Raw genomic sequence first — 13,145 nt, 5'->3', positions numbered from 1 at the left:
TCCAACCAGGCTGTAATGCAGACTGGGTGGAGAAGAGGGAAAGTTTGCATGACTGTTATGGTCGGCACGAGAGGGCTGGACAAACAGTCATGTGCACTTAAGAGTAGGGGCAAGCCACTCCTCGGCTGCTCTGTCAGCTCCGCCCACCCCACCCGCAAAGCTGCTGTGCACGAAAAAGGAAAAAATAAAATGATAACAACTGAGTTACTATTTTATTTTTTTACACTGCTGAAAAAAAGGTGGGCAACGCTCCTCTGCCTTAGCGGAGGAACCGCCACTGGCGTTTTCCCCAGCCCAGGAGCATGTAAATGAGCTTGCCACACACGGAGCTCTGTAACAGATATGTTTATTCCTCCACATACGATCACACCACCTTAACACCTCCCAGCAGCTTACATAGTTCTTGTTTAGAGTCCGCCCAGAATTGCAAGGGTCTTTGGTCGCATAATGTCAAGACACTACAGGTAGGAGAAGTAGTCACAGCTCGCCCCCACACAATCCTTCTCCATCTCCCCTGCAGCTGCTGCTGCACCCTCCGATAATCTGGGGGACCATGCCCTGTGCTGGCAAACAATCTGATGTCCCCCAACACCCTCCCAAATTCCCTCACTCGCACCCCACCCCGCCCCCGTTTACCACCTGCCACGAGTAAGTGGTAAATGGGAGTAGAATGGGGAATGCGCGTGCGGAAAATAACTCAGTAATTCCTGGTCAATAACTTGTAATTGCACAGACTTTGCAGAGAGTACAATTACTGGCCTAAATCTGTGATTCGGGACCCGTTACTTTCGCACCCTGCGCACGTAATTGGGCCCATAGACTTCCCCCTGAGGCTGTGAAGTGGCCTTTTATGATACCCTTCCTTGGCTGGCACGTGCCCTCACTTTGTTAGCGAGCAGAGTCGGCATTGGCTACAGCAGTTCCCCTCCTGCGTCAGATCACTGGCAGCGTCTGAGGCCCATGTGTTCGTGGCTGGGGAGGGGGTGCTGGGCAGAGGCCAGAGTGGTGGGCTGGGAGGATCTGTGCACGAGCGGTCTGCAGATGAGGGGCTGCACATCTGGAACTTGTTTCCAGTCTCTCTTCTCCAAGGCGATGTTTAACTTTAGCAGGCAGCCTACAGCCGCACGAAAAACAAGCAGCGAAACGCCAAAGAGAGAAGAAGAAAGGAGAACGACTACATCAAATCCTAAAAGTACGACAAAGAAAGACGACTTATCATAGGACCTTGGGAACATTAACCCTCTTAAGGGCGTCCCAGAGAATGAGATCATGTAGGAACTAGAAGCGAAGCTGTGTGGATCTGAAGAGACCGTGGCTCGGGTATGTACAGAGAGCTCTGGCTGAGGCCGGCTGCGGAGACTGAAGGCAGCCAGCTGTTTGCATGAAGGGGGTGGAGAGCAGAGGGAATGCATAAGTAAGTAGATCTAATGTATACCTTCCTCTGAACGAAGAGCTGCCCACTAGCCTCGACTTATAGTGATCTTCCGCTTCTCAGTGATTTTTTGGCACGTGTTTTTTTATGTCTTTTCTTTTTGTTGTTGCGAAATCTTTTTGGCACAAGTCATTAGTGTGATCTGGAGTGGAGGCATGCGGGACATAATAGAGACGGCCCCTGAAGGTGTGAGAGATCACTCCACGGCGCTTGGTTGAGAGAGAACGAACTTTAACACCAGAGTGCCTTGAGCCAGAGGGGTGGCTAGGGTTGTATTGGCTCCAGTGCAAGCATGGAAATGGGCCCATTAGGGGCATATTATCAAGCCAAGCGATAAAAATGATCGCCGCTGTAGCGGCATAAAACTGCCGCTAAAACGGCGATAACGTGCTTGATAATATGCTCTATGGAATTCCAATTGAAGCCCATGTTAGATGTTCCATAGAGCATATTATCAAGCCCGTTACCGCCGTTTTAGCGGCAGATTTCTGCCGCTAAAGTGGCGATAATTTTTATCGCCTGGCTTGATAAAATGCCCCTAAGTCTTTCTTAGCAAAAACAGCAATACATGGGGTGCATAAGGCCCTTCGGGACCCTCGGCCCTGGTGCTGCTGCTACACCTGCAGCATTGATAGGTGCACCCGAGATTGCAAATGTGAGCGAATTGAAAACTCACAAAACATAACATCACCCGGGCAGACTGCTCAACAGACGAGTGGACTGAGTTTAGAGATCTTTGGGGCATATCAACATAATTATCGCTGAGCGCACTTAGCGCTCGGATAATTATCGCCGGCTAGCGCCGATTTTTATCGCTGAGATAGCGTGCTATTAGCAACGCTTATCTCAATAGCGATAAAAATCCTCACGCTAACTGGCTAACGTGAGATTATCGCTGGAAACCCAGCGATAATCTCACGTTAGCTTGTTGATAGGGACTCACAAACTTAGCCATGATATCCTCCTTCCATAGGATATCATGGCTAAGTCAGTCCTGAAGCAGGTGTTAGGAAAGTAGCGATGACGCTATGCTTCATAGCGTGGGGCTTGATGATAGGAGAAACATTTCTCCTGTCATGTTAGGTCAGGAACGCCCACTTTGCATCTCATTAGGTGTTAGAAATCCCCACGCTAAAGCAAGGTTTCACGCGTTAGCGTGGCCTTGCTAATATAGCGATAAAGTTATCGCCGCTTTTCGGCCGAAAACGGCCGCCAAAGCGGCGATAATTTTTTATCGCCTCGTTGTAAATATGCCCCATAGTCTTTCAAAGGTCGATATAACGTGCACCATTGATTGTGGTACAATTAACGTACAGTTATTTCAGTTTCAAGGTGCTGCTTTGGTGGTGAACAAGCTTTATTCCTCAAGTAAACTGTTATATTACAACACAACAAGGGGTAGTTTTTTTTACATCTTACATGGAGGCAGGGTCGGCCTGGCCTGTAAGGCAATCTGGCAGTGCCAGAAGGGCTGGCATCAAGGGTCAGTGAGTGGGCTGTTTTTTGGGTGTTCGTGGGCCTGTTTTAGGGTGTGGTGGGCCGGGTTTTACTATTAATGTCTCTGATATTACCACAAACATTGTCTGCACACCTTGCAAAACACCTACATAACTTGTATTAACATGTTAAAAAAATGCACCAGTTGCAAATGTGGGACACTTTTGTACCAGGTTCACTAGTGGGTGGGCACTTTTATGAGGGTGTCCATGCGCAGTTTCAGTCCTAATCGACCCTGCAAAGAGGAGAAATGCAGGAAGTTTTCTATGGGGACCGTCCCAGAGACAATCTGGAGTAGGCAGCGCAGCTCATGTGGCTTCCAGGTCAGCCTCCTGGAAAACCCCAGCTCGGAGGACATGCAGGCGCATCGCAGCAAGGCATGCAGTGCATGCTGCACACACGCGGAACTCCTTGTGCATAGCAGAATACTGGGGGGCCTCACTTAGGATAAGTGTTGCATGATCGTCTGAAGCACCCTGGATCCCCTTCAGACTGACCATCCCATCAAGTTGCCTCTGGTGCGTTGATGACAAGAGGCGTCTTCCTTCTGAGCTTAGGCCGGGTTTCTGACCGGAAACAGATGAGGCTGGTGTACGGACCCGACAGTCTCCTTGGTCACCTAGTCATTGTCGCTCTATTTATTGCAGGTGCCCAAAATGTTCACGCCGAAGCACAAAAGGGGTAAACAGTAGTGCCTAGAAGTAGAAGAGCTTCAGTGGCTGGGGCTCAAGCGGTTCAACCAGCATATGCAGTCAGAAAACCTTTAAAATTAATGTAAAATAAAATAAAATAAATAAATCTAGGTGTCACTTTGACAGAAAATTTGGAGTGGGGGACCCAAATAGCCAAAGCACGTCTCAAGCTAGCCCAGACTTTTGTAAAACCGTATATAAACTCCTCCTACAAACCAGCTGGGCCTATAGCAGAGATTTATAAGGTGCAAGCTAGGGGTGCGACAATGTACGGGGCTGAATTATGGGGTCATTGTTGTTCTAGTAGTGTTAGTAAAATAGAGAAGAGATTTATGAGGCAGATGCTGGACCTCCCCCCCCACCACTCCTCTACCCCCCGACAGGTGGCTCTTGGAATCAGACCAATTGGGGATGAGATTGGACTTAGACCCATAACTTTTTGGCGCAGATTTTGGGTGACCCCGGAACTGGCCATTTCTCGGTCAGAATGAAAGAGTTTCCTGTGTGTAGGTAAAATACCATGGTTTGCACATGTAAAGGACGAATGTAGTAGGCTGGGAGAATCAAGTCTTTGGAGCAATGCAGAGGAAATGTGCCCTGTAATTTCACACTCAGAATTGGTAAGATCTTATAGAATTCACAAACTTGCAGTTAACAGGGGAGTTCGGCCTTAGGACACTTGACAGCCGAATTCCTGAAAATCAAAGACGTGTATATGATTGAGTCTTTCCTGGATGACATGCAACCAACCTTGGAAAGGAAACTAAATGTCCACTTTATATTTGGGACCTTGCCACTCCGTGCCTTCTCCAACAAATGGTCAAAAATTACCCCTCGAGTGTGCCCTGCCTGCAATTGTGAGGAAGAGTCAGAGCTCCACGTTCTTTTCTTCTGCCCCGGCTATATGTCAGCTAAGCAGCGCTGGCTTATCCGACTGTACAGTAACCTAGGGTTTGTGCATTGGGAGGAGGCATTTAGAGTCCTAAAGTATGATACACACAAGCCCATTGTTCTTGCTGTATCCCAATTTTTAACATCAATGTGGCGTACGCGCTGGATGTTTCTAAATCCGTTACCACAGCCTTAAATGTATATATTCCCTTCATCTGCCAACTGTTTTCCCACATTTTAAAATCTTTTTAATGTTTTAAATGTCTTATGTGGCTCTTATTTAGGGGAAACACCCACTTTAACTGGATGAGGACGGGTTGCAGACTTGAATTGCCTGGATCCACCACTCTGTGACCCCTGTGATGCACTTGCTAAATTATTAATTTGTATAGCTATTAATGGGGATTGTTTTATAGTACGTGGTTTTATGTGTATGAATTTTCTGTGTATGCACTTTTATGGTCCACGGTGACCGAAATAAAGTTTGTTGGAATGGAATGGGTTGTAAACACGATCTTTGACATGCTCCATCTCATAATCTTCATTTCTCTTTAAGGATCTCTTTTTATTTTTTTAACTACAGTTTTTAATCAAACACCAAGAACATTTTAGCAAGAGAAACAACACAATTGCACAAATCATTATAATTATCACAGGGGTTAGTATTAAACATAAAGTTCCTCCACCCAAATTATCAATCCATTCACCAATCTTGCCAAAATGCAAAAATCCCTTCCCTATCTCACTAAGCCAGGAACCTACTATCTTCTATACTCCATGCTCTTCTAAAGCTTGAAGTTCACAAGAGATGTTAGTTACATTGGTTATATAAGAATTCATAATAGGGCTATTGTTAGGTATGAATGCACACCACCTTTTAACTTGCAGTATCTTGCAAACACTGCCTTCTTTTCAAGAAAGATATCTAGAGCAAAACGGTTTTGCATTCCCAGAGCTCAAATAGTAATTATTTCAGAATTAATTTGAGTTTGGGCACCATCCCTACTTAAAGCAAGTCTGTCCACCAATGTAGACAAACGTCTAATCTTGACATCATTCATATCCACACGTATAGGTAGAAATAATAGTACCTAATATATCTAATGCTGTCTGTCGAAATCCATATTCCACTAGCCTCAAACCAGTTGCATCGTCCATTCCATTCGTATTATTGAGTCTAGGGAACACTAGAGCAAGATAACAAGATCCAGCCAAATTACATGCAGTGGCATAGCGGGTGGCACGTGTTTTAGGGGCAGCGGCGTCCCCGACCCCCCAGGCTCTTACCTGCGACTATCGAGGGGCAGCAACCATAGGAATCCCCAGCAAATGCCCACCCCCCGCTCCTACATGTGGCTGATGCAGGGCAGCAAATGCAGGGGCCACTACAGGCAGCAAAAGGTCTAGCTATGCCACTTATTACGTGGCAAATTGAAATAAGCAGTCATCACACACATAATAAATTCCACTCAGTATCTGCTCCCACCAATCAGTCACCACATACAACATACCTTCTTCCACACTCCCTCTCCTCTCGCCCACAAATTCAACCTTGACACCCTTCAACGGTTCACAACACACCACATAAATTCCAACTTCTCTGTCCTGTTCCACTCAATCTGGGATGTAAATTCGACAATCTAATGTCTTCCATTTCTTTAATCTGTTCTGTTATTTCTCTTTCATCTCTATAATCTCTCACAATCTTCACTCTTCTCACATTAAATTCCTTAATAAACTCTTGCTCATCTTTACTTGAACCTCACACATTCCCCTGTTTAGATGTGGTTCCATTCTCAATTTGTGCAATCATTTTTAAACAGATACCATATTTAAGACTCTTATTATTTTATTTTTAAAAAAGTTGATTTTTAATTTTTCCCAACAGATGCAACATAAATTGCCGCATCACAGTATACATCATTGTTCTGATATTATCATACATTCTAAGGATGGCTATAGTGCGTCTTGTTTGACGACAATGCACACACCTTTACTCCATCTATTGTATATAGCTTCATTTCCCTTTTACCCATCTCGTAGGTAAACTATCACAAACGTCTAATGTTACGGAGTATGTATTAATTCCATTACATCTTCTCCTCAGTGTTATCCTCGGTGTTCGGCAAGGAGGGTCTATCTATCTTTGGGCTCGCATTGTCTACCTCCTCCCCGTCTGTGTGTGACATAAAGTATGTCCAGAAGGGTAACCAGAAATCTTGGAGCCCTGCTCTAGCATGGTGCTCCTCACTACCCCTGCAATGCACAATATTCTGGTACCATTGAACAATGGTAGGTGGTTTTCTTTTGAATCCATACCTTTGCCCCCTACTCTTGGCCAATAGTAGAAGTAAGACATACATTTACACCAGGGGGCTGGTGCCTGGGATGTATTTGCCAGCAATGCCGTCTGAGGCTCAGGGCTCGGTTGCAACTCTGGCATTACATTTATTTTTGTGAAAATGCATTGCCAATAGTTCCGCAGTTTGAGGCAGGACCACAACTTGTGTATGAACGAAGCGGATTCAAGCCAACACCTCTTAAATACTGCCCCGCCCTGTAATCTAAACCTGGACATACGTTCCGGATTATAGTAGGTTGGATGTAAATATAAAAAATGTATCAATTTGTTTATATGTGAATGGGATGGTTTTGATCTGTGCACAACAGTAGGCCCAGCCTTTGTCCGAGATTAGCTGTCTCAGAGACTTTTCCCGCCAGAGTCGCAGAAGCGCATCATCCACCAAAGGTAACACGGGGAGTAAGGAATAGTGAGCCCTATTAGAGTGGACAGCCTTTGCAAGGCGTAACAGGTATTCCCTACAGTATCTACTTCAACTGCTCTAGGTAGTGACGGATCCCTGACTCTGCCAAGTAGGTGTTTCATATGACAGATAGCACGCTCAACTTTAACATGTCGCAGTGTGGAAGTATTATCAATCGTGTATTTAATATAGTGTGCCTGTGGAACCAGGTAGTACAGTGTAAAATCAGGAACCGCCATCCCCTCAGTAGTCTTGGCAGGATCTCCCAGCGCACTCGAGGCTGTCCGTCAGTCTATATCGATTTAAGCAAGACCTGCTTCAGTTGTTTAAAGAAGTGTGGCGATAGTCTTACGTGCATGTTCAAAAACATACATATAAACAGTGACAAAATGATCATTTTAACGACCAAGACCCTCCCCATCGACAAAGACAATTTACTAACCTCTCCAGCCTAGTATTGAGGGATTCTAAAGGGTCCTCAGAGATACAGAGGACTAATTCTGTTGTGTCCCTCGTTATATGTATCCATAAGTATTTCAGCCCATCTTCGCACCAAGAGAAGGGGCCATAGTCAGGGCAACCTGCACTCTCCACCAGCGGGAACATCATTGATATAGGCCAGTTTACTTTGAGTACAGACAATCCGTCTCCCTCAACATTGGGTTCAGTTTAAGGGCTGAATTCTTTCACATATAGCACAACTTCATCTGCATGAAGGGAGATTATAAGGCATCCATTGTCAAGCATGAACCTGCACTGCGTATGGCGCTCTTGCATATAGCAAGCCAGTGGCTCTATGTTCAAGGCAAATTTTAATAGAGATCGGGCAACCCTGTCTGGTTCCACTATTTATCTGGAATGTTGTAGAGTAATCATTGTCAATTCTAACTCTAGCTGTTGGGGCAGTATATAGCAGATTTAATATTTTCATAAAGTGCATGCCAAGTCCCATTGATGAAAGCACTCTACCCATATATGGCCATTCTAACTCTATGGTGTCGAACGCCTTTTCTGCGTCTAGGCGAACTGGCAATGCCGACAAATTCTGTTCCATCCCATGCATTACTGTCATGAGGGTGCGAAAGTTAAAAGCTGTTGACCCCTGTGGAATAAACCCAGCCTGCTCTGGTAATACCAGAAATTGCATCAAAGTCTTCAGTCTCTGCACTTGTATCTTGGCATAAACTTTGTTATCTGCCCCGCCATCAGTAAGGACAGTGGCCTGTAAGAAGAGCATTCCTGGGGATCCCTCCCCTGCTTCAGTAAGACCACCAGTACTGCCTTCCTCATAGATGGGTAGTAGAGTTCTCTTTTAAAGTGCCTCCCTATATACATCCAGCAGCCTTGGGGCTAGCAAGTCCACATATTGTTTATAAAAGTCTATTGGTTGTACGTCCCCTCCAGGAGACATTAACCCTGGGCAGCGCCATGATGGGTAGTTTGAAATCTTCCATTGTGAGCGGAGAGTTAAGTAGCTCCCTCAGCACACCATCGCCCAGCTCAAGGTTTGCCCCCTAATTGAGTTAGTTGTCTCCGAATGCCTGAGCTTTTCGAAATACAGACCCCTCTAATGTAGGCCTTAAGTTCTTTCCACAGAATGCTCACCTCTGTAAACGAAATGTAATTTATCTTAAAAAAATCAATAATGGCTTCCCGTACCTCAGGCCTAAACACTTGATCTCTTATTTCCGTACCTCTAAGTTTCCATCTAAGGAGCTGTCTAAAACGCAGAGGACCGATAGCAAGTTTTATTTTGGCTGGGGGATGGTCAGATAGTGTACGGAGCAGTATTTCTATGGCATGCACTAGGGGCACCAGGTTGCCGAACAGTAACCACATATCTATACATGAGTGTGTGCTATGCACAGGCGAGCAAAAGGTTTATTTGGCGTCAGCCGTGGGTAGTAGCCTTCAAACATCCAAGAGTCTGGCCATTTTCCCGATATGGTGCAATGGCAAGCTGGCCCTCTAAAGGGGCAAGGATAGCCTTTGTATCTGTGTCAGAAAGTGCACTTTTGTAATCCCCGCCCTAAGTCAAAGGCCAGTCACTATACTTATTGCATTTTAGTAATAGGTCGTCTAAGAAATTGGGGTCCTCTACATTTGGGCCATATAGATTCACAAGAAGCAGTTTTTTCCCTCCAGAAGGCTAGTCAGCACCATAGACCATCCTATACTGTCATTTAAGCATTCAGCCAGTTGTAACCATAATGATCTATGTAGTAAAGTAACCACCACTCTGGAGTACATTGAGTATGATGGGAAGGTTCTGTGCCGTCCCCGCTTCAGCAAGAATCTGGGCTTATAGAGCGGTGAACAGTGTGTCACACATTCCAAGTAATAACAGTGATATTTCTAATTTTCATTCCACTGTACCTGTGTCCCCCTCAATGGTTACATGCTATGGCAATGTGCATCATCAAGACTGTGACCGTCTTCCTTTACATGCTACTGTTGTGCTAAAAAACATAAAAAACAGTACTTCCAAAGTTTTCCTATCCCCTTCAATCCCACACCCATGCCAACCCCAATTGTTACCAGATGCCCAAAATCCACAACAAAGAACAAAACCCCATAAACCAATGGCTGTATGAATCGGTTGTGTGCTACATTTGCAGGGGTACACAGGAGCCCAACTGGGCCAGACGTTTTTGATGTCTATTTGCCTATGTAAAACATCTCTCAGCTGCCATTTTTATCAAAGATAGTGGAGAAATATGTGAATATCCTTCTGACTGATGTCCTAGAGGGGGAACGAAATTTTAGATCCTTCACAGAATGGTTTCAGACCGTCCTATATTACTAACTCTGCTCTTTTGACAGCAACTGAGACCTTACGCTGTGCTGCAGACGCTGGCAGCTCTCCGGCACTGATTGTCTTAATCCTAAGCCAACTCCATGAATTGGGGGTACATGGCAAAGCCCTGACTTGGTTCACCTCCTTTTTAAGGGAACGATCTTTTTATGTGATCTCTTGCTCTTTTCCTTCATCTCTAAGAGCGTTGGTACACAGCGTACCCCAGGATTCTGGGCTATGTCCTGCTCTCTTTAATATCTATGTCAGACCATTAGCTGATGTGGTGAAGTCATTTGGGATCTCATTGGTGTCCTTTGCTGACGATACTCAATTAATTATCTCTCTATCTGTAGAGTCGACAGATTGTGGAGCAAATTTTGAAATCGTCTAACAGCTGTCACCAGCTTGATGCATGACATCTGCTTAAAGCTGAATGCTAAAACTCATCTCACGCCAGGATTATCGTAACATTCTATAACTGGGGGCTAAAAGATCTGTCTTGAATTGGCTACAAGTGGTCCAGAATGCAGCTGCCAGATTACTCTTTTCCCTCCCCTTATTCTGCTCCATTTCTTAGCTCCTTGGCAAACTTCATTGGCTGCCCATCGAGAAGCGTATGCAGTTCAAAGCTCTATGTATCTCTCATAAGTTCCTTTATAAGCAAGGGACCCCCAGTTTGGCTGCCTTGATGCAACCGTATCTGCATACTAGAGACATACGCTCTGCAGACTTGAATTTGACCCTTATACCCCGCATCCGAAGAGCCAGAATGGGAGGAGGCTTCTTTTGAGTCCTGGCTCCAGCCTTATGGAACTCTCTGCCACTTCAGTTAAGAAACATTACATTTTCTAGTTTTTAGTAAGAGCAGAACATAGTGTGAATTTAATGTATCTGCCTTGGAAAAGAACTGATTGTTATTCCTTTACTACAAATGTTCCAAAATTGGGAGAGGAGCATGAAAGGTGGTACAAGGAAGCCCATCGGTTAACTGCAATTTCACAGATGTTGTCAACTGATTTGAATTCATTATTTGAAATTTTAGGTTCTAGTGACTTGTGGTCTGAATTCAAGGTTGCTCTTGATTGGCCTAATAAAGAACCAGATAGACATACCCCTAATAATGCTACGTCGGAGGTAGCTAACAAATATAAACAGATGATTGAACAACTGAAAAAGATGGTGCATGAAAAGGACATTAATTGGGCAAAGATTTTGAGAACTTCACAAGAGCCAAAAGAGTCAGTGCATGCTTACTATGAGAGGTGTATGCACGTTTTTAAGAATCATATCGGAGTCGACATGCCCGAGATATATGGTGTCAGTGGTTTAATTTCTGCTTTGGGTATGTGTTTGCATCCAGAGCTTAGTAAGTGAGTTTAGATTTGATTTTGAAGCTTGCCAAACACATTAGTGATTGGTTTGATGCAAAGGAGAAAAAAATTGAGGAGAAGCTAATGATTGCACAGACCTAGCAACTCAAGAGGAGTGCCTGAAATCAGTTGATGGGTACAGATTTGAGTTATGTGCTAACTGGGAATGCTTGAATTAATGAGATGTCTCAAATGGGAGGTGTGAGAAAGGGACATGGGTTGATGCAAATGCAAGGCCGTGGAGGAGGGATGGTGAACATTTCCGGAATGGATGTAAATGTTGAAATGTTAACAAAACCACAGCCACAACCAAGCCTTGCAATTCTGTGGTAAAATTTGGCACTGGAAGCAGGAATGTCTCAAGAATCCAAACTGAGTCCCCAATGAATTTGTTCTTTATATGCAGAAGGACCCATTGTTAATCACAAGCTCAATATTCATGTAATTCAGAAATCCAGGAACATGTATAAAACCCAATGTCTGTCGTCTTTATGTATGAAGGTCTCATTTTTTAACTCTCAGTAGAAGGTACATTAGAACAACAGAAACTTTAGGCTTTTTTAACACAGCACCCATTATTTTACTCAAAACAATCTATAGATCACACAAAATGAACAAGCAAACAACAACCAATCATAGCGTGGCTCTGTCAAAGGTCAACCAATCACAGTGTGGCTCTGTCAGCAACCAACCAATGATAGCGCAACTTTGTGGTGGTGTCTCACCAACCCCAGCACGGCTCCCTAACTGACTAACTAATCACAGCACAACTTCTCTGTGAATGAGGAAAACAAAGTCTCACAAACAGTAGAAACAATAACATCACCTTTGCAGATCTGTTTGAAACAACACTTCACACTAGGCAGACTCGTGTACAGTAATCTATCCTGTCAAATGTAATTACTCCCCCGCACTTAGAAGTAAAAGACAGCAATTAGAAACAAAATCTCCTGATACAGAAAACCCGGTAATTCAGAAAACCTTATGTGTATACATGATGTGCCTCGCAATACACACTACGTTATGCAGACAGGTAAGTACAATATATCTAGATCTTGGATTTCGATGAGTCAGATAACCAAGCCAATCAATAATAAAACAAAATTCTTATAAAACAAAATCACAAATATGAATTATATATCAAAATAACAGTGACCAATTTACCAACTGAACTCAGAATCAATATTGCATAACCAAACACTTCACATACAATATAACAATCCAGGGCTGTGTATCTCTAGACCTACGTCGGGCATTTAACTCGCTACACTGGAGTTACATGGTTACGAACTCTCCCGAAATTTGGAATTCCAAGCGAGTATGTGCAATGGGTCAGCCTCCTCTATACGAACCCCACGGCATGTGCCCATAAAGGCGTTCATATTTCACAGCATTATACAGTAGCACGGGGTACCCGGCAAGGGTGCCCGCTCTCACCTTTGCTTTTTATATTGGCACTAGAACCGCTAGCTATCAAAATACGTACCATAGCTGAACACAAGGGAATACGACTTGGAAATTATGCACATATTATCTCTTCATATGCGGATGACTTAATATTGTACTGTGATAATCTCAAAGAAGATCATGAACCAATCCACATAATATTCCGTGAGTTCCAATCACTGTCAGGGTTATCTATTAATGAGACTAATTCGTATGCATACTACTTTACAGACACTACACAAGTGGACCCATTGC

General features: G+C 44.2%; 1 protein-coding gene across 2 annotated transcripts in view; it reads left to right on the top strand.

Annotated features, from left to right (window-relative positions):
* Window positions 1-935: 935 nt before the first annotated feature.
* Window positions 936-13,145, top strand: part of GLT8D2 (glycosyltransferase 8 domain containing 2) — a 138,445-nt gene continuing 126,235 nt past the window's right edge. The window contains exon 1 of one of the 2 annotated variants that reach the window (XM_085653251.1): window positions 936-1,320. The gene's annotated coding sequence lies outside the window, so the exon portion shown is untranslated. Of the gene's footprint in view, window positions 1,415-13,145 lie in introns of both variants that reach the window. The other variant, XM_085653252.1, reaches the window with a different exon arrangement.

Source organism: Triturus cristatus, chromosome 4_1 (genome assembly GCF_964204655.1).
Source record: "Triturus cristatus chromosome 4_1, aTriCri1.1, whole genome shotgun sequence".
In the NCBI taxonomy this organism is placed as follows: domain Eukaryota; kingdom Metazoa; phylum Chordata; class Amphibia; order Caudata; family Salamandridae; genus Triturus; species Triturus cristatus.
Note: the sequence above shows the minus strand (reverse complement) of the source record. Positions and strands in the feature narration are given on the sequence as shown.